Source organism: Chionomys nivalis, chromosome 26, assembly GCF_950005125.1.
Source record: "Chionomys nivalis chromosome 26, mChiNiv1.1, whole genome shotgun sequence".
Taxonomy (NCBI): domain Eukaryota; kingdom Metazoa; phylum Chordata; class Mammalia; order Rodentia; family Cricetidae; genus Chionomys; species Chionomys nivalis.
In genome coordinates this window covers 3537943-3559284 of record NC_080111.1, presented here as the reverse complement: position 1 = coordinate 3559284, position 21342 = coordinate 3537943, and the positions used below count along the sequence as shown (strand labels likewise).

Sequence of the window (21342 nt, the reverse complement as noted above, 5' to 3'; positions counted from 1 at the left end):
ACAGCCTTAGCTTTCCTGGAACTCACTCTGTAGACTAGTCTGCCTTCAAATGCACAGAGATCCACCTGCCTCTTCCTCCCAAGGGCTAGGATTAAAGGTGTGTGTCGTCACCACCCAGCAACCAATAACTTCTGGAGAGCTCTTCTAACCCTGGCACCGGGATCTTTGTTTAGTAACCCATAGCTTCCAGGAGGAACATCCTCTCTCCACATGGAGCACCTCTGTTCAAGATCATTTAAAAACTATAATTGTGCAAAGCCGGGCAGTGGTGATGTCTGACGGGAAGCAGCTGGGCTGAGCTCCCAGAGTCCAGCCATAGAGAGGGAGGAGTGATAATATGAGCAGAGAGGTCAAGACCATGATGGGGATTCCCACCAAAACAGCTGACCTGAGCTAGTGGGAGCTCACTAACTTATGATTGACAGAGGGGGGGGGGGGCTGCTTAGATGCCAACTAGGCCCTCTGAATGTGAGTGACAGTTGTGTGGTTGGGGCAGTCTGTGGGGCCAATGACAGTGGCACCAGGATTTATCCCTAGTGCTTGAACTGGCTTTTTGGAGCCCATTCTCTCTGGCGGGATCTCTTCCTCAGCCTAGATACAGGGGGAGGCCTTGGTCCTGCCTTAAGAGATGCGCCAGACTTTGCTGGCTCCCCATGGGAAACCTTATCCTCTCTGAGGAGTGGATGGCGGGTGGGGAGGGTGAAAGGTGGGGGAGTAGGAGGAGGGGAGGGAGAGCGAACTGGGATTGGTCTATAAAATGAGAAAATAAATAAATAAAAAACAAAACAAAACAAAAAATAAAAATTAGATTTGTGAATAGCCTTATAAAATAGATTTCCATATGGGTTTAAAAAAATACGTTCTCAGTGGTAGGGGTTTGCCCTTCTCTTATCTCCTTCCCCAGGTAAACTTTTCCAACCCATCAGTCTCTTTTCCACCTTCAGGTAACACCTGCTCTCCTGTCCAACCTCCTGCCTCTCTCTACCGCCCCCTACCCTCCCTTTCCTACCTTTCTGGACTAAGGACTTATCAGACTTATCAGAAGGTAGACCTTTTCTGTCACGTGTTCAACGCCCCCCACCCCCAAGTTAACTGGCGCATCTATGAGCAGCCGTCTTCATGAAATTAGATGGACAAGGGTCATCGCACATGTTGAGGGTTTTAAGCTGGCAGACTGGCACGGAGACAGCGAAAGACGCAGAATGGTAGCCTCTGAGGTTACTTATGGGTCTGGTGATGTCTTCCTTCTTGTTTGACCCGGAGGGACTCTCGGGAGAAATCCCAACACTTCCTCACAGAGTCGTGAAGCTTTAGTGATGTCATGCCCACGCTACTGCACACAGTACCACGTGGACGTTAGGTTTTAGTTGGCATTTGGTGACAGTCGCCTAGCACACTGGAAGATAATATTTGAGAAATTGCAATTTTTGCTTTCAGTGACATTTTTGGAAGACAGAACTAATTGTCATCCTATACTAGATTTTTTTCTGCCTTTGCCTTGTGATCCTTGCCAATTAGGAAAGACATGTATCAGCCCATACGTGAGACAGTGGATTGCAGGTGACTTTATAACGTCGCGGAAAGTAAAATATTCATGTTAAAGTGACAGGGCTTCTTCCCCTTTTCAAAATTTCAGGGGAAATTTTGTTAAAATACAGGTTTTAAAAAAATTTTTGCCTTTTCACCGGATGACAGAAATAAGCTCTTTTCAGAGTTGTAGCTGTGTGCGGAGGGAACATAGAGAGTTGGAACATTAAGACATTTCGTTCTGGAAAGAACCTGGGCATCCTCGAGGTCTGAGCCCGCTTCACAGATGAGGAAGTAGGAAATTCCCCAAAGCCGGGTGACTAATTCAGGTCACGTGACCACTGCGGGACTACAGGGAAGGCTGGCCCTTCCCATTCTATGACAGGTTGCATGCGTAGGTGACATTTCTGCGGTTAGGGCTTATGACATGAACCATACTCCTTATAAATTCTCAAGGCAGCTCCCTGTTTCTTTATTGATTCTTTGGGAATGTAACATTGTGCACCCCAGATCTGCTCACCTCCCAGTTTCCCCATATCCTCCCTTCACCCCTGCAGCACCTCCAAAAGGAAAATCAAAAATCAAACCAAAACGCAACATACCAAGCAAACAAACAAACAAGAATAAAGCAGAACAGAAGAAAACAAACAAGCCTCTTTGCTTCTCCATCTTCCCCGCCTCTCCAGCACCTCCTCCTTCGTCCTCAGTGGCACTGGGAGCAGTGTGTCACGCAGTGCACCCTTTCGTCCATTCAGCTCTGCCAGCAAATGCTCACTGCAGGGACTCACTGGTCTGGCTCAAGGCCTCTGATTTCTGGTACACGATCGTCACTGGGTCCCCACCTGATCTCCTCTGGGATAGCCTGTGGGTACCCTTCCACTGGACCAGGTTCTTCCCAGAGCTTCCTGTTTCTTAAGCCTCGGAGGCCAATAAGGTACATGTGCATTTTGCTATTTTATAGAGATAGTTGTTAGACTGAATAAGCCCCACAGCAAACCCTGGGCTTTCAGGACCTCTTAGGTGCCAGCTTACCTCGGGTTTTACTGTTCTGGGATGTCTTTTCAGTCTCTATCCCTCATTTACTTAGGTTTTCATGTAGATCAGAATTTGAAGAGAACCCACACCGAAAATATATTAAACTATACAATAAATATTTTTTCTGTTGGTATTATTTAAGCATAGGATATAATAAAGCATTAAAACTAGAGTTAAACTATTATAAAATTTTAGTAGGGCCTTAAAAATGTTTCTGCTTTGTCCCTACAATCTTATTATTGTTATGTTTTTACTTTGTCCTTACAAATCTTTTTTTTTTTTTTCGGTTGAATGTCAACTTCAATCAAATGTCAAATTAATTGACATTTCCTTCCTATTGTTGAAGGCATAGATTAAATTTTAATTTAGTTATTTTTCTTTAAAACATTTGGTGCAAAATATTAATTGAAATGGAATGTGTTGGTTGGAAGTTTTCCTTGAGTCAGGAAAAAAATGGCTGGGAAGCTCCTGCCACCTCCCTGCCCTTCCTTCTCATAGCAGTAGGTGGGTACTCTTCCTTGGCGAGAGTTACTGGGAGCCACCTACATCAGCTCGCACACCGGGCACTGAAGTCATGGGACACAGAGTAAAACCCGGTATTTTATGGACTAATCTTGGACAGCGGACATTGTGGAAAGTGGGGGAAGAGCCCGGAGGAGAAATGAGATCAGGCTGGGGTGCCAAGCTCCGCTGCTGAAAACCCGGGCAGCAGCGCCTTCCCGCTGAGACCGATGCTGTCAAAGCGGAGCTGTGCCGTTTGTACCTAGAGCCAGGGTTTTATTAGAAAAGGGTTATAAGATACCAAAGGGCGGTTAATTACTTTTCGGCATCCCAGACAAATGAAGGAACAGTTGAGAGAGAGAGTTGGTTGCTATGATGACCCATTTCCTGCTTTCTCCCTCTTCCTCTTAGCAACCTCCCCAGCCTTTGACTCATTCCCAACCCTTGGGAGTCCTGTCCTTGGAACACAGTTCATGAAAGTTGTCATTTACAATTAAACGTCGATTCTATAAGCATTTAGTGTGGAAAAGCTCAAAATGTAAAAAGGTCACACCTGTTTACCCTAAAAGAAAATATACAGAGGAGAATAAATGCTATTCGTAACCGTGCCGCTTTGAAGTGTCCACGGCTCAAGCTTCAGCGTGTGTTCTTAGGGTCATTTTATACCCGCATGTACAGTTTGCTGTTTTGTTTTTCGGTAGACACACTGGCATCCTTCCAAATCACTCTCTGCTGCTATTGTCAAGGAAGCTTTGCATGTCACTGGTAATCTGGGGAAGCCTCAGAACGATGGAATCTTAGGTTGTTCCTGGTGTAAACAGTGGTAAACCAGCAGATGATGGGCACTTGCTCTTCAGAGTGTCTGCTCGAGGTTGGGCACGCAGAAAGACACGTAGCGCAAATCTGGGGCCATGGGAGGGACACAGGCATGGGGGCATGTCATTGTTACACTTTGTGAGGGGAAACCCCAGTTGGGCCAAGGTTGACCCTAAGGATGGAATGGCCCGCATGCTTGGACACACAGTGGGAAAGATAACTAATGATGAGAGAACCAATGAAAGCGTGGAGGTTTGTTCCCGAAGAATCACCTCAAGAGGTGGTCAAGGTTACATCCTCATGATGCTGTTCCCTAAAGAACATCAGAAGGTCAAGGTTGTGTCCCCGCCTCTTCACATTTTGAGAAATAGGCTTAAGGACCATGATGGAGACAGAGGGGAAGGGTAACGGAAGGAAGGGGAAGGAAGGAAGGAAGGAAGGAAGGAAGGAAGGAAGGAAGGAAGGAAGGAAGGAAGGAAGGGGGCGCTGTCAGATGCAGGAGGATCTTGCCTAGCAATTGAGGGCTTGAGATCTTGTTTGATGACAGGAGTTAAAATGTGGCTGTTTGTACGAATGATTGTGTTGGGCCAGAGAGCCTGGGGTTGTGTCTCATCTGCCCTGGATGCTTTAAGCTAGGGCAAAGTGATGGCTCCAGGTAAGCAGAGCAGGAAGCGCTGGGGCCAGAAGACTCAGCCTCCCTGGGATTTCCTTCCCGGGCTACAGTTTCTTCCTTTCCTAACAGGCCTGCCTGGCTTAGGAAAGGCACGCCTTGCCTTAGAGTTCCACGCTTGGCCCTGGCCCTACAACTTCCTGGATTGTTGAACTTGGAAAGGGTTTATCTATTTCCTTTGATATAAAGCTTTGTTTTTGTTTTGAACAGAAAGGGGAAGTAATTTAGGAGTTTTGGCCCATTGGACTTCCCTTCTGATTAAATCCATAGCAGTTTTGCTAAAGGCAGTGAAGATCACTCTGAGAAAGGATTCTCCCTGTCCAGGAAGGGAATCCCTCTTTGAAGGGAACCTGCTCTCAATGATTCCCTTCCTTCCAGCCCATCCCAGCCAGCTGACTTGAGCAAAACAATATGGACAGGTCGGTCTAGGTCATTTTGAAGAAAAAAAAATAGTGATGTGGTGGTATGAATCAAGGAGAAAATATAGTACGTGAGATATCAATCATTCTATAAATATATGATATTTATCATATCATAAACATATGCATTTACCGTATATTTCCACATACAGGAAATCATATAATTGTTACTAAAGCCAATGGAGGCTGCTTTGGGGCACAATTACCTTTTACAGCTGGTCATAAGAGAATTAAACGTTACTCTGTCTTTGGTCTGCTACTTCCAGTGATAACTTGAAGAAATTTCATATGTACCTTAAGCATTTTTAAAATACTTTTTTTGTACAAATTTGGTAAACAACCAAGAAGCCCTCCATTAACGAGTTGTGTCTAACTAGACTCGAGCCATTTATGTTCAGTGGAAGCAAAATGTGGAATTTTGTGCCCTAGAGAGAAAGTGAGAATCAGAATTCCAGCGTGAAATATGGGCCTCGAGTGGAAAGGCCAGAAAGAACATGAACATACTAGGGTGGGCCCCAGGAAAGGCAGTTTTAAGAAGATTTATTGAAACCAGATTCTGCAGTTCCTTCCGAAGTGACCGCTTTTGCTGATCTTGTCAGATACAACGACACAAAAATATTTGTTATGTGTGTGTTTGTGTGTAGGTATGTGCACGAGAGTGTGGGTGCCCCCACAGGCCGTGAGAGAGGGTCAGGCTCCTGGAGCTGTATCACAGACATTGTGAACGGCTGTGTTGATACCGAGGATCAGACTTGGGTCCCGTGAAAGAGCAATCCTCGCTCCTGACTCTCAGATAATCGTTTTTGCCTTCATGCCTTTTTCCTAAACTGTACTAATTTGAGATTGCATCTCTTTTTAGGGGACTAGGGACGCCTTGGTGGTTAAGAGTCCATGGTATCCTTCATCTTGTAGGCGGAAATATGTTTGGAAATGACAAGCTGAGATGAGCAATAGAATTCTGAGGAACAGGGGAAAGCAAATTATATCTTAACAAAACGGAGCTCTGCCTTCAACCTGTTTATTGTGGGCTTTCAGTGAACCGAAGTAGACGTAAGATGGACTCTGGCCGATGGGGGACCTCATGCTCTACTCAGTCTCTGGGTTCTCAGATATCAACGCAGACTGTCATGTGTGTTCCTCATGTATGCATACACATTGCTGTATCTTGTCACTACATACAAACATCAAGTGCTAAAATTCCAAGTTAATTCAAGTGAAGTATATTCATGGAAGTTTCTTAAATAGCTTTAAAACATTAAAAATTTTGTATTTCCTTATGTGTGTGTGTGTGCATGTGCAGCTCAGAGGATCCCTCTGGGGAGTCAGTTTTCTCCTTCCTCCCTTAAATGGGTTCTGGGGATCGAACTCAGGTTTCCAGACTTGTGTAGCAATCACCTTTACCCCTTGAGCCATTATCACCAGCACCAAGTAGGTTCTTTCTTAAACAAAACAAAACAAACAAGTCCACAAAACTTCTCATTATGGAATATGTCTGATAAATGCATAACCCACCAGGGTTATGCAATCAGAAAGCAAAGCAGACCCTAGCGCAAACCTCGTGTCTCTATCCCTCGGATTAATAATTCATGACTGCAGGCTTCTTTGCTTCACTGGCTCCTCCTCCCACCGTCTGCTTCCCAAACTGCACGATTTCAAGCCAAACCATTTCATTTCATCCATAAATATTTTAGTGTGCGGCTCCAGAAGGGAAGGACCCGATGATCAACAGTTTGAAATGTTTTGTTTTTTTTAAATAACAGATGTGTAAAATCCGAGAGGGGCACTTACCGTTCAGGCGTCATAAACTGCAGACCCATGTAGTTTCTCCACATCTGTCCGTTCCACCTCATTGTCTACAAAACACGACTTTCGCGGCTTCAAGTTGGGTGGATTCTGTTCACATGCAATTTCGTCAAAATGTTAAAACAGCTCGATGTTGGTTTTCTTTCCCTTGGTGATGTTTTCACAGATGGACATTTTTGTGTCTGCAGAGGAGCTGGGCTTTGTTTTACATGGAAATATTATCTCTGTCCACGTGATCTCTGGTGGCTTTGCTACGGGGCTTTTCTGTCTTGCAACCACCGCCTGTATCGTAGAACAGGAAGAAGAAAACAAGCAACAACACAAGACTCATGCATTTAAGATTGGGGGTTTAGGATGTACTTGCTGTTTTCGTCAGGAAACTACAGATTACATTTAGTGTCTTTTGGTTAAGCTACAACATGCATTTGGACATGTTCCTGGTACTTGAGGGCTGGCCTTGTGATCCTTTCTCCAGATTTTGCTATTGGTGGCTTTGTTCTATATAACTCTCTCTTGTGCTGGATTAGAGGATTTGACCCAGACAGAGTCACCCGTTAATGTATAATATGTGTATTCTAATGAATTTTTATGGCAAAGAATAAAAACATCAGAGATTGTTTAGGTTAAGAATGTGGTTTCTGGGTTAAACTGCCAGGGTTTGAATTTCTGCTTCAGAAGCTACTAGCCCTATGATCTTAAGTAATATCACTTTTCAAAGCCTCAGTTTCTTTATGTTTAATATGTAGAAAATGATAGCAACTAACTTTTGTGTTTTGGGGTATGGATTAAGCTAAGATAAAGCAAACAAAAACAACATTAATTTTTTTTTTACCCTAAATGCACTAAGATATTTGTTAGTGAAAAATTTTTCCATGCTGTTAATGCTATAACATAACGATTATTCGTTTCTGGATGACAGCGGATGTAATTAGAAGTTTATAAGTATTAAAAACAAATCTGTTATTCTGAGATACAGAGGCTATTAAATATTGCGTGTAACTTTGGTGCACGCTAGATATGTGTTTCAATGTGTTGTTCACGTGTCTAGTGTTGCCTGTGGGATCAGACCACAGGGGCCCAGGCAGATGTTTTGCCGTTTCCAAAGACTCTAGTCTACCTTAAACCCCACTGAGCGAGGGAGGGATCGTGCATTCATTTAGTAATCTTTTAAATATATCTGTACGTTTCAGACCAGAACGCGTGTTATAGTAATTATAGGCTCACCGTTTCTGTGTGGAACACCCAGAGATTTCAGTAGGAAGTCGTTGTCCTTCTTGAGAGGAACTAGCTTGGTTGTAATGTCTTGACATTTGTGCCTTTGAAGCAACTGGGCTGTGCTGGCTCTTGCTGCTAGTACACAGGGCTCAATGTCCTGGCCAGAACACCACACCTGTGTTTAGGGTGGGTTTGGGTTCAGGGTTTGGCTGACTCTGCGAGCTCCTTGGCCTCTTTAACCTTCCTGTGCTTCGCCATGGGATAGGTCACCAGGCCCAAGGGCCCCAATAGCTCAGAGGACAGCAGGGTACAGGGAACAAGGAAGCAAGATGGGCATGGAGACCAGAGAGACTCCTGTCTGCCTCAGAGGGCTGCCGGATCCCATTCTGAGGCTCTGGGAACTTACAGCCTGTCATTCTCCAAGTGTACTGTGTTTTATTTTTGTCAGGTTGGCATTTCACACCCCAGAGATGCTTAGTGTGTCATTTGCAGAATTGGAAACACCAGACTACTCGTCTCTTCTAGTCCATTTATAAAGTGTACAGCGAGTCCTTTCTCGGCATCACTTCCAAGAGAACGCTCACATTTTGCCCTCTCCTGTTCGTGAAGTGCCTGTTGATCCTAACTTCTCTTTGCTCCTCCGTCTCCTATTTCTGAAAAAACATTTTAGGTAGCACTCAAGATTTATTAAATGTGAGCTTGCATGTGTTCCCTTGTTCCTCACCATGCACACCAAGTTCAAACATGAGTTATTTATATAAACCGGTCATGGTCACCTCCCTCAGTATTATTTTATTCTGCTGTGGCATCCAAAATAATAATGATATTTGCTTCAGAAGAGTTTAAATATTATACGTGGTACTTGAAAGCAATCAGCATAGTAGGCTACTGTCCTGTAAGGACTCATGGAACTGAACAAGCTTGTTACTTTTTTAACGCTATGCCAATATTTCTCCTCTTTGATTAAAATAACATATAATCACCACCACCATCATCATCATCACCATCATCACCACCATCATCATCACCATCATCACCATCACCACTACCACCACCATCATCACCATCATCATCACCACCACCATCATCATCATCACCATTATCATCACCACCACCATCACCATCACCACTACCACCACCATCATCACCATCATCATCATCATCACCATCATCATCATCACCATCATCATCATCACCACCACCATCATCATCACCATCACCATCATCACCATCATTACTGTTGTTGTTTTAGACAGGGTCTTACTGTGGAGCCCTGGATGGACAGCGATCCTCTTGTCTCTACCTCCCAAGTGCTGGGATTAACACTTAGGTGCTACTTTCTAGATACTGAGATAGTTTTAAACAAAATTGACCTTCTTCCCCTCTAAGCTTATATTCAGTGGAAGAACATCTTAGTACCTAGGCATCAATGGCACTAGAGTGGAGGGTGGCAGATTCTGAGACAGGCGTGTGTTTGTGTCTTCGCAGGCAGGGCAAGGAATAGGGGCAAGGCTTTGGAGGGACCACACAAGGCCATTGTTCCTAAACAGGGCTATTTGCATTTTCTGAGATGCCTTAGAGCTAGGAGAACATTCTGACCATCTGGAATTGCCTGAATACCTGCGGGTATTCGGCAATAATTAACTCAAGGACACTCTCAAGGAACCAGTATAGTTTAGACTATTTTGTGTTTGCAGTGGTGATTTCTGTTGGGGAAGTAATTAAAAAATGGATTATGAGCCTTAATTAAATGGAGTCTTTGCTGGTGTGATCTGACGGGCTATAGAGTTTCCCAATTATTCATTGTAATGCCATAGCCCGCCAGTCTTCTGCCTCAGGGAGCTGGTACATAAAGTCTTTGTAGGAGGAATATTCTAGATTTTTGTGAGATTTTCTTCTCTTACCCTTCACCTTCTATCCTACCCTCCACTCCCTGGCAGTTTTGAGTCCCAGATCTTGCTCCATAGTTGTTTTGGGATAAGATCTTACTGTGTGAGCAAGGTGGTCTTCAAACTCAAGATCCTCTTGCGTTTGGAATGATGGATTTGCAGGAGTGTGCCATGCCCAGTGTGCACACACTTACTGCTTGTTTCCTCTCCTAAGATGGAAGGTCCTGGAGAGCAAGAGTTTGTATTTGTGAATTTTTATCTAAGCATTTAGAGTGGTGTCGGGTATAGTTAGAGATCAATAAATATTAAGTAAACAAATCAATCAGTCAATCAATCAATGTAAAAGTGTATCGATTTCACAGAAGAATGTTCTAGAGTGTACAAAGAAGGAAGGACTAAATATAAAGTTTAGGTAAAATGGAGTAACAGATCAGATGAAGTAGACAAATAATGATCAGCATGTAATCAGATGAGCTCGGAGGAAATAAAATACATGTCAGCTGGGAGAATGAAGATAAAAATAATAAAAGGAAATATGGCATAGCATATATTGCTATTTATATGAATATATTGTCCAATAGTAGAAATAGTCAGCAGCATTTGCATTGGGGACAGAGGAGACCATGGCGTGTAGCAGTGTATGAGAAACAATTTCACAGACCTGGGTGTGACAGATCTAGCTCACTCCTGACGTAAATTCCCAAAGAAGATGGACATTATCAATGGAGCACTGGCTTCGCTCTGGCTTCTCTCGTAACCTCGGACTCTCCTGTACTCTCATTCCTAGGTTGTCAATTTTTGTCCCATTTTTTGTTCTTATTGTTCACACAGCAAAAGAGTTGTCACATATAAATGTTTTTTCATAAATAAAGTTAATTTTGACAAACAATACATTTTTTTTGTCGCAGTATTTGCTAAAATTATAGGAGAAACTTAAAGCAGAGATCTTGTTCCTTCTCTCAAAATTTCTGTATCTATTTTTCTCTCCAGAGACTGTAAGCATTTAAAGTCCACGTTACCAATCTCTCTTAGCCAATGTGGAAATCAGGAACAAGTTTCCAAACTAGAGAGATGGGAAATGTCCACTGGAAAGTGGTATTTGGGGGACTGGATCTGTGGTCAGCTGATGACAGTAAGGAAGATGTCTGTTTCTCCAGTCTGCTGTTTCCGTGATAGGCCCCGCCCACAATGCAAGCTAGCTTTTACCAGTAACAATCTGGAGTCCATCTCTGAGGGGCTTTGGGTCTATTTTGTTATTAGTTTAGGTTGAGTCCTTGTTATGTGTAAGACAGTGGAAAACATACAACTTTGAGAAAGAAATGAACCTCGAAGGTAGTATACGAGAGAAGTATATAACTTCTATGCTATAGAGTAGAACTATAATAAAGGAACAGCATGAAAGCTACTGATAAATACAAGGTCAGGGGCTCCTGGGAGGGGCCCAGAAGGCTATAAGTACTGAGTAGCACGCCGATGGATCTCGGATGTGAAGAACTGGAGTGGTCAGTCTGAGCCAGAGGCATGGAGGTCCCATTCAAGTCACAGCAACGTGGCAGAAGAAATGAAGCCAAGACCCAGCGTAGAAAACTCCCCTGAAGAAAGAAGGACCATTCTGACATAGACATAAGGCTGAACGGCAGAGATTCAGAGCAACTCGAGGTAACAAGGTGGTGTAGTCCCTGCCACAGCTTCTGGTTCTCTAATGAGCGAGGGTATCGACTGGGCAGGAGGTAGGTGAGCCTTACCTGCAGGTCACTGATTCCAGAAGTTTTGCTTTTGAGGTATGCCTTAGAAGATTTAAGGCCTCATCAGTGCCTCTTGGGTACCAGCACTGGCTCCCAGGTCGTTTGCTTTTTACTCCAAGTGGCTTCTTACTGCTTTTTACTCCAAGTAAAAATCAGTCAAAGGCATAATTCCCCTAAGACCTACGTGCCCAAAATAACTTCCTAGGTTAAGTAAGAAAGTTTGATCTATGCACACGATAATACAGGCAATAAAAGAAATCAGATCAACCCTTATAAACATCTCCTTTTAGAAGGAAAAGGAGATTTATTATTTTCAATTGCAACCCCTCCCCCAACACACACAAACAAATCAAAAGCAAAAGCCTGGATGTCAAGCAAAGACATGGGCCTGGCTGGGTTTCAGGGGATTAATGGGCACTGGCTCTCACTCTCCCCTCTTTCTTTACCCCCACCCTGTTTGTGTGGGATTGGTACTAGGAAAGAGAAGAGAATTCTGGGCCTGCCAGTTTTATGGAGTTATAGACGCTTTTTATGGGTAGATTCGATCAACATCCCGACTTTGATTGATTCTGTAGGTTTTGAACACTGAAAGTTAGACTCAGAGAAAGCTTCAGGCGTTTCAAGCCAGTGCGTCGCCGAAGGATGGGGTGGTAACTTCCGTAACAGTTGGGAGTTATATAGAGCCTGGAGGCTACGCAACCAGGTTGGCCGTTGGCAGATGTCAATCTTGGTGACATGTGAGGGCCATGTCAGATCATTGGCGACACATGGTGAGATCATGGGAGAGGACAGATTTTGGTTACTGAGGAGCAAATTTGGGCAGAGAAGACATTGTGTTCTTTGCCCCTGCCGGAAGTTCCCCAGGACCGTGTGCATAGATGTGAAAGTGAACTCGGTGGAAGGCCAATCAGGAGGGATTTCCTGCTGTTGCCATTTAAAAGGGCAAATGCTAAGGCTTTCCCTGTGCACCGCTGTCTTGCTAGGAGATGGAGTTCTCCTTGAGCTATAACCCTTGGGTCAGGGTGTGTGGGAGTTTCGGGTGTGAATGAGCTTCCCTGATTCTTCATGAGGTGATCTGTACAAAGAGGATGTTGAAGCCTTCTGAGGTTTCTCAGAATTTCAGTTGCAGGATTTAGTATCAGAGATAAACCTTGACAGCCAGGCCAGGAGGTGGCTGGTTCTGTCTTGTGTCATTGTTACTCTCTATCTCTATAGGAGGCTACATTTTGTACAAAACATATATCAAAACCAAGTTGATACAGGTCCATGAGATTTTACAGGCTGGGTTCGCAGGTAACCCAGACAAAAGATTTACGGAAAGCCCCCAAAAGGAGTCACGTGAAGCTAACACATCTCCACACTAACGGTTTCCCTTTCGGTTCCTTTTCAATGTTAGTTGTGGTAAGAAGACACTATGAAACCTTGTGGCACTCATTTGGTGACTTTCCCCAAAGCTCTGGGTTAGTGATAGCTCAGGATTCAATTGCACAGGTGGTCTTAGCTACAATTGTAACACCAGGTGCCACCTGGCCTTAGTTCTTGACAAAACTGATGTAAAGTAGAGCTGCTTCCTGGCATGAAAAAGTCTATCGTTCTGACAGGGATTTTATTTCGACACTTGCTAGTGTGACAGCTTTACTTAGTTGCGTTAATTGGAGAGAGCCCTCTTCTTTTTTAAGATTTATTTTTATTTATGTGCATGTTGTGTGTCTGTGTGAGTCTATGCCCCATGTGTATGTGTGGGTACCTACATCGGCCACAAGAGGGCGCCAGATTTCCTGGAGCTGGAGTTCAAGAACACGGCTTTGGTGACTCTTGGAAAGTGTTTTGCCACGAGCTTACACGAAGGTCCCATTCACCCTGCTCACACCCATACACATCTTCACTTATTTTCACTAAAGACGAGGAGCGATTTGTTTGTACATCACTCACTCAGCTTGCTGGAGGTTTTCCCTTAGGGACAGTGACACACTTGAGCTGCTCCGTCCACGTGTGTTTGCTGCGTTCCCTCCTCCAGGGACTGGATGGTAGGATGTGAGCTCTGACCACAGTGTCTGATGAAGAGCACTGGGCTTTTCCTCCTGAGAGCTTGTCACCGCCTTCTGGCAGCCCTCTGAGTCACGTCAAAGTCTTCTTTTCAAATTTCCACCTCCCTGTAACTTCCTGGTACTTCACTCTGTACTCTGGCTATTTAATTTAGTGCCTCCTTTCTGGCCTGTTCTTTTTAGTGTTTTTAGTTTGGGCTACACATTAGAACCATCTGAGAGTGTTAAAAATATACCGGTTGATCCTACGGAGATGTGCATTTAGTTGGTCCCGAGCATGGCTTTGCCATCCTAACACTGGGTTATAATTTCAATCTTTCTCCAGAGGACTCTAATGGGCAGCTGTATGTGAGAGACACTGCTTGACAAGAGGGTCATCTTTTAACCTGCCTGCTCGTGGGAGAGATCTCTGACAATAAAGGGGACCTGGCGGTGATCCCATTTGGCCTCGGGAAAGGGGGTCTGCACAGGAGGATGGCTTCCAGCTTGGGGGCTTGTGTAATAAATGGGGGAAGGGGCCATCTACCCAAACAGCCAAAGTAGACAATAGGCTTAGGAGAGAACTCTGGGCATGAGAATTTGAGCAATGCGAGACGTCTATATGGAGATAAGATTAGTAATAAATATTAACAAATATCAGGAGTGACCAAACAGAGAAGGAATTTATTCTCCTGCTTCAAGTATGCCTCCTGTCTGGGTGCTCGTCAGTTGTTTAAATATTTCCTGCTGTGGGGAATGAGTTGCCATTTCTAGCTTTGCATAGCTAGGGTATTTTAATTCCTTACAGGTCACAGAATCTGCCGTGTGTGCCCCTAACCTCCATCTGATGGTCCTTTCTCTGCACTGGGAGCTGCGGGCCAGCCCACTGGTTTCCCGTGCAGTGGCCTCTGAGTCTTAGGAGAAACTGACTCCCTAGGGTTGTCTTCCTTAGATTTCAGGCTCCTCCGTCTTCTTGGAAACAATTACAATGGTTAAACTTCCTAGCACATCTTCCTACAGGTCAGAGGGCAGTAAAAGCCAGTTCAGTTCCCTGAGCCAGGTTCCCTAAGGGGACAAGTATTTCTTGACCATATCTTCAGTTATTGACACTAGATATCAGAAGTTAAGAAGAAAAAATGACTATGCGTTTAGTTTACCATGTAGAAAAAAAAAAGGCATTTTTCCCTATGAAAGGCTTTTCTATTTATAGCCACTTAAAAATACTGGATTTTATTTTATTTATTTATTTATTTATTTTTGGTTTTTCGAGACAGGGTTTCTCTGTGGTTTTGGAGCCTGTCTTGGAACTAGCTCTTGTAGACCAGGCTGGTCTCGAATTCACAGAGATCCGCCTGCCTCTGCCTCCTGAGTGCTGGGATTAAAGGCGTGCGCCACCACCGCCCGGTGAAATACTGGATTTTAAAACAGAAAATTTACACAAAAGTGAATTGTCTTTTACTGAAGAAAATGTCCTTGTAACTGTTTTAAGAAAATTTTCTCAGTGGGGGATAAATCTGACTACTTTGTTTGGAAAATGGGATAATTGTCATTTAAGCGTTGGTAAAATTAGAGGAGAATCCAACAAGGATCCACCCTTTCTGTTCCTATCACAGGAGATTTGGTGTTTTAGTGTACTGGGCGTGGAAGCAGGGTCTTGTTCACGCTGGGCACGTGCTTCACCCCTGCGCGTCCCCACCCCTTGCAGAAGATTTTTTCATTTCTCATTGCCTTTCTTCCAAAAGGTATGCCCACATTTGCATAACTGGTCTTTTTATCACCCCCCCCCCCCGCCCCGAAACTGTTTTGAACTCAGAATGTGTTGTTCAGATCATGATTCTTATTGCAGAGGACTGAAGAGTCTTGCTTTAGGTACTTGGAAGAGCCAAGGAGTGTTTCCATGTATAGCTGCAGAAACCTTGGTTGGCCGGTTCTGGTTTGAAGGGATATTATTCAAAGTTCATTCCCCACTTGAAGAGACGACCGCAGCAGGCAGTGAAATTTGTGCCAAAAGAACTAAAGCTTGCTCTGTGCCCTGTGTCCTGGGCACCTTCCGGGCGTCGTCTTTCACTTCCTCCGTAGTGCTCAAAGGTCCCTCAGCCGGGAGCAGTAAATTCATTTCTTCCTGCCCACTTCCTGCTCATCACCCCGGGAAGCCCCGGAGCATCCTCTGCAGAGATGAATCAAGACAGTGCCTAAATTTCCTGAGTCATAGCTAGAGGCTCCCCAGCCACTCTGAGAATGGGATCTGTTTACCTCAGAGTTCCCTCACTGGGAGGGTATTTGGAATTTTGGATGGTGGCCTGGAATTTTCGAGAGCGGAGCTCTCCAGGGAAAAGTTGCGCTCCCAGCAGTGAGCATAGACGGTTTATGCTGTCTGCCCTTTGCAGACAGAGCCGTGTGCTGTAGTAATTGTTCTTTGGGAAAACGAGGAGCCCAGTCAAAGTCAGTTCTGGCTTCATACTTAATACTGGTATTGTCAGCTTTATCCATCAGGGTCCGGAAGCAGGTAGCTTCACGCACCGATTCTTCGTCTTACTGTCTTACTGTCTTTCTCTTTAGCTCATTGTAGGTCAGACCTACGCTTGACGCTTGGACAGCCTATGGGATGTGGCGTTTTAATCCAGCTAATGTGGTTCCTTGGATCTGTTTTCTTCACCTGCAAAATGGGGTTAGCAGTATTTATTGCACAGGGTTTTAGGGGAGGATTAAGTGGATTAGACCTCACAATATACCCAAAGAGGTTAACATATGTCTTCAGGGGGGCAAGTGCGTTCCTTCACAGCCTCTTGGACTTCAAGCGGCTGGATTCTACCCCATTCTGACTGCTAACTTCAGGTATCCAGGCATCTATACTTAGGAGTCCTTGCCTTTGTCCTCGGCACCCTCCTCCGAGACTTTTAAGTGTGAAGTGGATCCTCTCGTTCTTGGGCAGCAGTTAGCAGAGACTCAAAAAACGCCAGCTCCCCTTCTCCAAGGGCTGTCCCATTTCCTCCTTCTGACCACTACTTTCCAAGGAGTTTGTTCCTTTGATTATCATTCAATTTTATTGTTGTCTGTAGTCTCTGATTTTCTTTTCACTTCCCACTGAGTCTTCATAGTCAGTTGCTTGGAAACTTAGTCTGCACCCTGTTCATCTGGGTTACCACCATCCTGCATCTTAAACCAAGTTCCTTTATTTCCAGAAACCTGGAAAATTATTTTTGCCCCGAATTCCCTTCAACTTGAATTCCAGGTTGATTTAGGATTAATATTAAAGGAATTATTTTTTATGTATTTGGGTATTTGCCTATCTGGATCTTGGTGAGTCATGTTTGTGCCTGGTACCCGAGGAGGCCAGCAGAGAGCATAGCATCCCCTGAAAGTAGAGTTCCAGATGCTTGTGAGCTGGCCCGTGGATGCTGGGAACTGAAGCTGGCGGCTCTGCAAGACCAGCAAATGCTGAGCTGCTGAGCCATCTCTCTAGCCCCCCTTATTTCCAACTCGTTCCGACCGTCTCCGCTCCTAAAGTAAGCGACTGGAGAAGAGACCAGCTTTGCGTTAGTGTAATGCACGTTACAGGCAGCGTTGAAAATCTAGTAACTACGTGGCTGCTCGGCAAAGTGCTAAGAAAGAAGCTGGAATGAGTGTTAGCTAGAAACAAAAGCTTTCACACTGATGTGTGGTTAACAGACACGGTATCCGTCTTAAACCGTCCGAGCCTGCATAGATTCAGAGACGACTCACAGGTTCGTGTCCAAATGGTCTAACCACAGAGTTGGGCTATTGAGGTTTATGTGTGTTGCGTGCGTTTGCCAGGGTAGATACGCCTGTGCCCATGCATGGGGGCCAGAGGATAGTAGGTACCCTGTTCTGCCATTACCTGCCCTTTTCTCATAGATGAGGTTTCCCCGCTGAAGCCTAGCTAGTTTGGCAGGCAGCACTCCGCAGTGATACCTCTGGGGTGGCTCTCCACCTTCTCATAGTGCTGGAGTTACTACGAAACACAGGTTCTGTTCGCATCCTTGAAGAGATCCAGACTTCGGATAGGAATAGTTCCCTTTTCTGAAATACTGAGCTAGTGTTAATAGATTGTTAAATCATGCTGGGGATATGGCACAGTTGGTTGAGCACACGACTATGGCTGGCTTTTAATATAGCTCTATGTATTATTATGTATCTCAATTCAGGTCCTTACACATTTGTAGCAAGTGCCCTTAGCCACTGAACCGTCTCCCCGGCACCGACGATCCAATGATGGTGACTTAATCTTTTTTTTCTTTTTTTTTTTTTTTTTTGGTTTTTCGAGACAGGGTTTCTCTGTGGCTATGGAGCCTGTCCTGGAACTAGCTCTTGTAGACCAGGCTGGTCTCGAACTCACAGAGATCCGCCTACCTCTGCCTCCCACGTGCTGGGATTAAAGGCGTGCGCCACCACCGCCCGGCAATCTTTTTTTTCTTGAGACAGGGTCTTTTGTATTTCATCTTAGTTTCAGTTTCTATTCTCTTTTCTCCACTCCCACGTGCCAGGATGGCAGGCATGCGCCACCATGTCCCGTTAACGTGGTGCTAGAGATTTAAGTTCAGAGTTTATAATGGCGGGCAAGCACTCAGCCACCTGAGCCGCATCTTCAGCGTAATTTATTAATCCCTTAATACCAGTTTAGTGCGTTAGAAAAGGGGAAATATTTGAGAGGACATGCCTATTCAAAGCCAGGAGTTCTTCAGGAATTAAATAATCACACGTGTTTCATAAATGATAAAGGGTTAATATAAATTAGTACTGTGTGATATAGGTTCTTGGCCTCTGGAAGATCAGTCACTGTTCCCAGGTATCAGAAGTACTGCAGAGGCAGAATAGGGAGTTCCTAGCTCAGAATGATTCTCTTTCTACCCTCATTGATCTGGTCCCCTGCTCAGGTGGAAGATGTTTGATATGCCAAGCCCAGGACCTGGATACCTTTGGAACCGAATGTTGACTGGACTGGGAGATGATGAGATTTCAGAACAGACACTTGCTCAGTAGCTTGCAACATAGCCTGGACCTTAGGTTCCAACACAGGCTGCTCCTGAATCCCCGCAAAAGCATCGAGAAGCATTCCGGGAAGTGCGTTCCTGCTCCCACAGGAAGAAAGAGGCGAGATTCGGGATCACTGCGTGGATCTCAGTCCTGCTAGAGTTCTTTCTAAGACCAGACCCCTTAGGCGTCATTAGGAATATATCTGAAGTCAGGCATGGTGGTGTGTCTATGGTCCTCACTGTAGAAGGCTGAGGTGTAATGGTGGCTTGAACTCAGAAGTCTGAGACGAGACCAGCCTGGAAAACGGCAGGATTTCCTCTCAAAACAAACACATAAACAGAAAGTTGGTGCCAGGCTGCGGGTAGGGTCAGTGGGTAAAGTGCTCGCTGTACAAGCCTGATGACCTAGTTCAGACACCCAGAACATCCCAGTGTGTCCCTGCTGGGAATTGGGAGGCGGAGTCAGGAGAATGACTGGCAGTTCACTGGCGGCATACAGTAGTGAAGCAGCAGAGAGACAGGGGCCCAGATACAGTGGACGGTGAGGAACGGGCACCCACCCAAATGTCCTGAGATCGTCCTCTGACCTCTGCATACACAGATGACCATCGATCGATCATCTGTCCACACTTAAACACATACGAGACACAGAGACAGACAGACAGACACGCCCACCCCTTTGGGACTCAATACTGGATGGTTCTACAGAACCCACAGAATAACGCAGGTTAATGGCTTTGCCGTACCTAGTGAGAAGGTTGAGGGAGAGGCCACGCTATGGAATCCATCAATAGGTTTCAGATAGGGCGAGGCTTCTCAAAGCCTTTCTCCTTTTGCTTCATCTTAGACTTTGGTTTGGGCGAGACAAGTTGGAATAAGTAACAGGCAGCACAGAGTGTGCATCTCACCTACAGGATGGGGAATGACTCATCTTCCCCCTGCGTGGCTTTATAAGTGAGTGTGCCTTCTGGGGCAGAGGTGGTCTTTTGTTAGTAGGCAGAGATGCCCACGTGAAAACACTTGGAAGAGGTTCACGTAGCTGTTAATCATATTGGGTACTCTAAGCGGTTTGCCAAGTTAGTCTCATGTGCTAATGAGCTTGCTAATTTTATTCTGCATCAGTGGTGCTCAGCTGTGAAAAGGGCTGCTGCTTTGTTAAAGCTTTCTTAGCACAAAGGGCAAAGAACAGCAATACAAATATATATGTATATGCGTATATACGATTGTATATATTACATATATGTATATACATATAAATATATGCAATGCATATATATAGGCTTAATTTATTTATAAAAACTAATATATATCACATATATGTCTTTAGAATAAATTAGTTTTGTTAGTACAAATAGCACAGCAGCCTATCATTGGAAATAGTGGTTGAGCAGACAGACTACTATTAACCAAATTAGCTATATTCAAGACTGATGGATTAGCTTTTTAAATATTATTGATCTGTCTCTATGTGCCTGCCTGTCTGTCTATATCTGGATTTTTAATACATGGATTGTAGCAACCTGAGTGACGTCAATGTGTTACACAGACCTGCTGGGTTCCTTCTGATATAGACAGAGGCAGGCAGAGTTACAGTCACTACTGGGTTATAGTGACATCAAGACTTGACCAAACTCCATGATATGGACAGATTTTTTAATGTAAGCACCACTAGACAGCTTGTTTGATAAATGAGTAAGTCTAAGTTGATCAGGGGAGAAATACTTAGTTCACACATTTCATGAAAAATTTATCTCAAGCGGGTAAGATGATGATATTCTAGGGGTGGAATTCAATGGATTAGAATTGTGCGGACTGAGATGCAGTGCTGTTCTGAGATCAGTTTGGACCCGGTGGCAGTAGCAGAGCTCCTGTGCTCTTGGGGTAGAAAGGACTCTCATTGAAGTCTGCTCATCATCTTGGGAGAGCGAGCACCCAGTTAGGGTAACAATGCTTTAATGTAGCTTCCCGTTGTTGAGACCGTTAAGAGTAAATTATGGACATCATGACACAGGGCAGAAAGCAAAAGCAAAAATCAAATATAAAGTAAACATTTCATTTATATAGTAGTAAAAGTACGTAGAACCTGTTTGCTTTTTAATCTTTCTTTGGGGGCTATTCATGTGTTTGCATGTGTGCCTGTGTTCTTGGGGGTAGTTCCGTGACTGTGTTGTATACATGTGTGTGTAGGTCAGAGGTCAACTTTAGGTGTCCTTCTTCTTCAGGGCCTCTTACTGAATATGGAGCTTGTCATTCGGCTGTACTGGATGGTTAATGAGCTTCCAGGATCAGCCTTTCTCCACTCGCTCCAGATCTGGGTTGTGGTTATGGACCACTACACCCAGATATTTTTATGTGGGTGTTGTGGATTCGAACTCAGGACATCATACTTGTGCAGCAAATTTTCTAGTCATTGAGATGTTTGCCTGCCTGCCCCTTGTCGTCTTTCCTTTCCTTTCCTTTCCTTTCCTTTCCTTTCCTTTCCTTTCCTTTCCTTTCCTTTCCTTTCCTCTTTCTCCTTCCTTCCTTTCTTTGTTTTTGGTTTTTTTGAGACAGGGTTTCTTTGTAGTTTTGTAGCCTGTCCTGGAACTAACTCTTGTAGACCAGTCTGTCCTCAAACTCACAGAGATCCGCCTGCCTCTGCCTCCTGAGTGCTTGGACTAAAGGCGTGCGCCACCACTGCTCAGCTTATATTTTCATGTTAAGA

The 21342-nt window shown here is 44.5% G+C and overlaps 1 protein-coding gene across 1 annotated transcript in view; it reads left to right on the top strand.

Annotated features, from left to right (window-relative positions):
• Plcl1 (phospholipase C like 1 (inactive)) overlaps positions 1-21342 on the top strand; it is a 266470-nt gene that overhangs the window by 71445 nt on the left and 173683 nt on the right. The gene's annotated exons all lie outside the window — the stretch shown is intronic.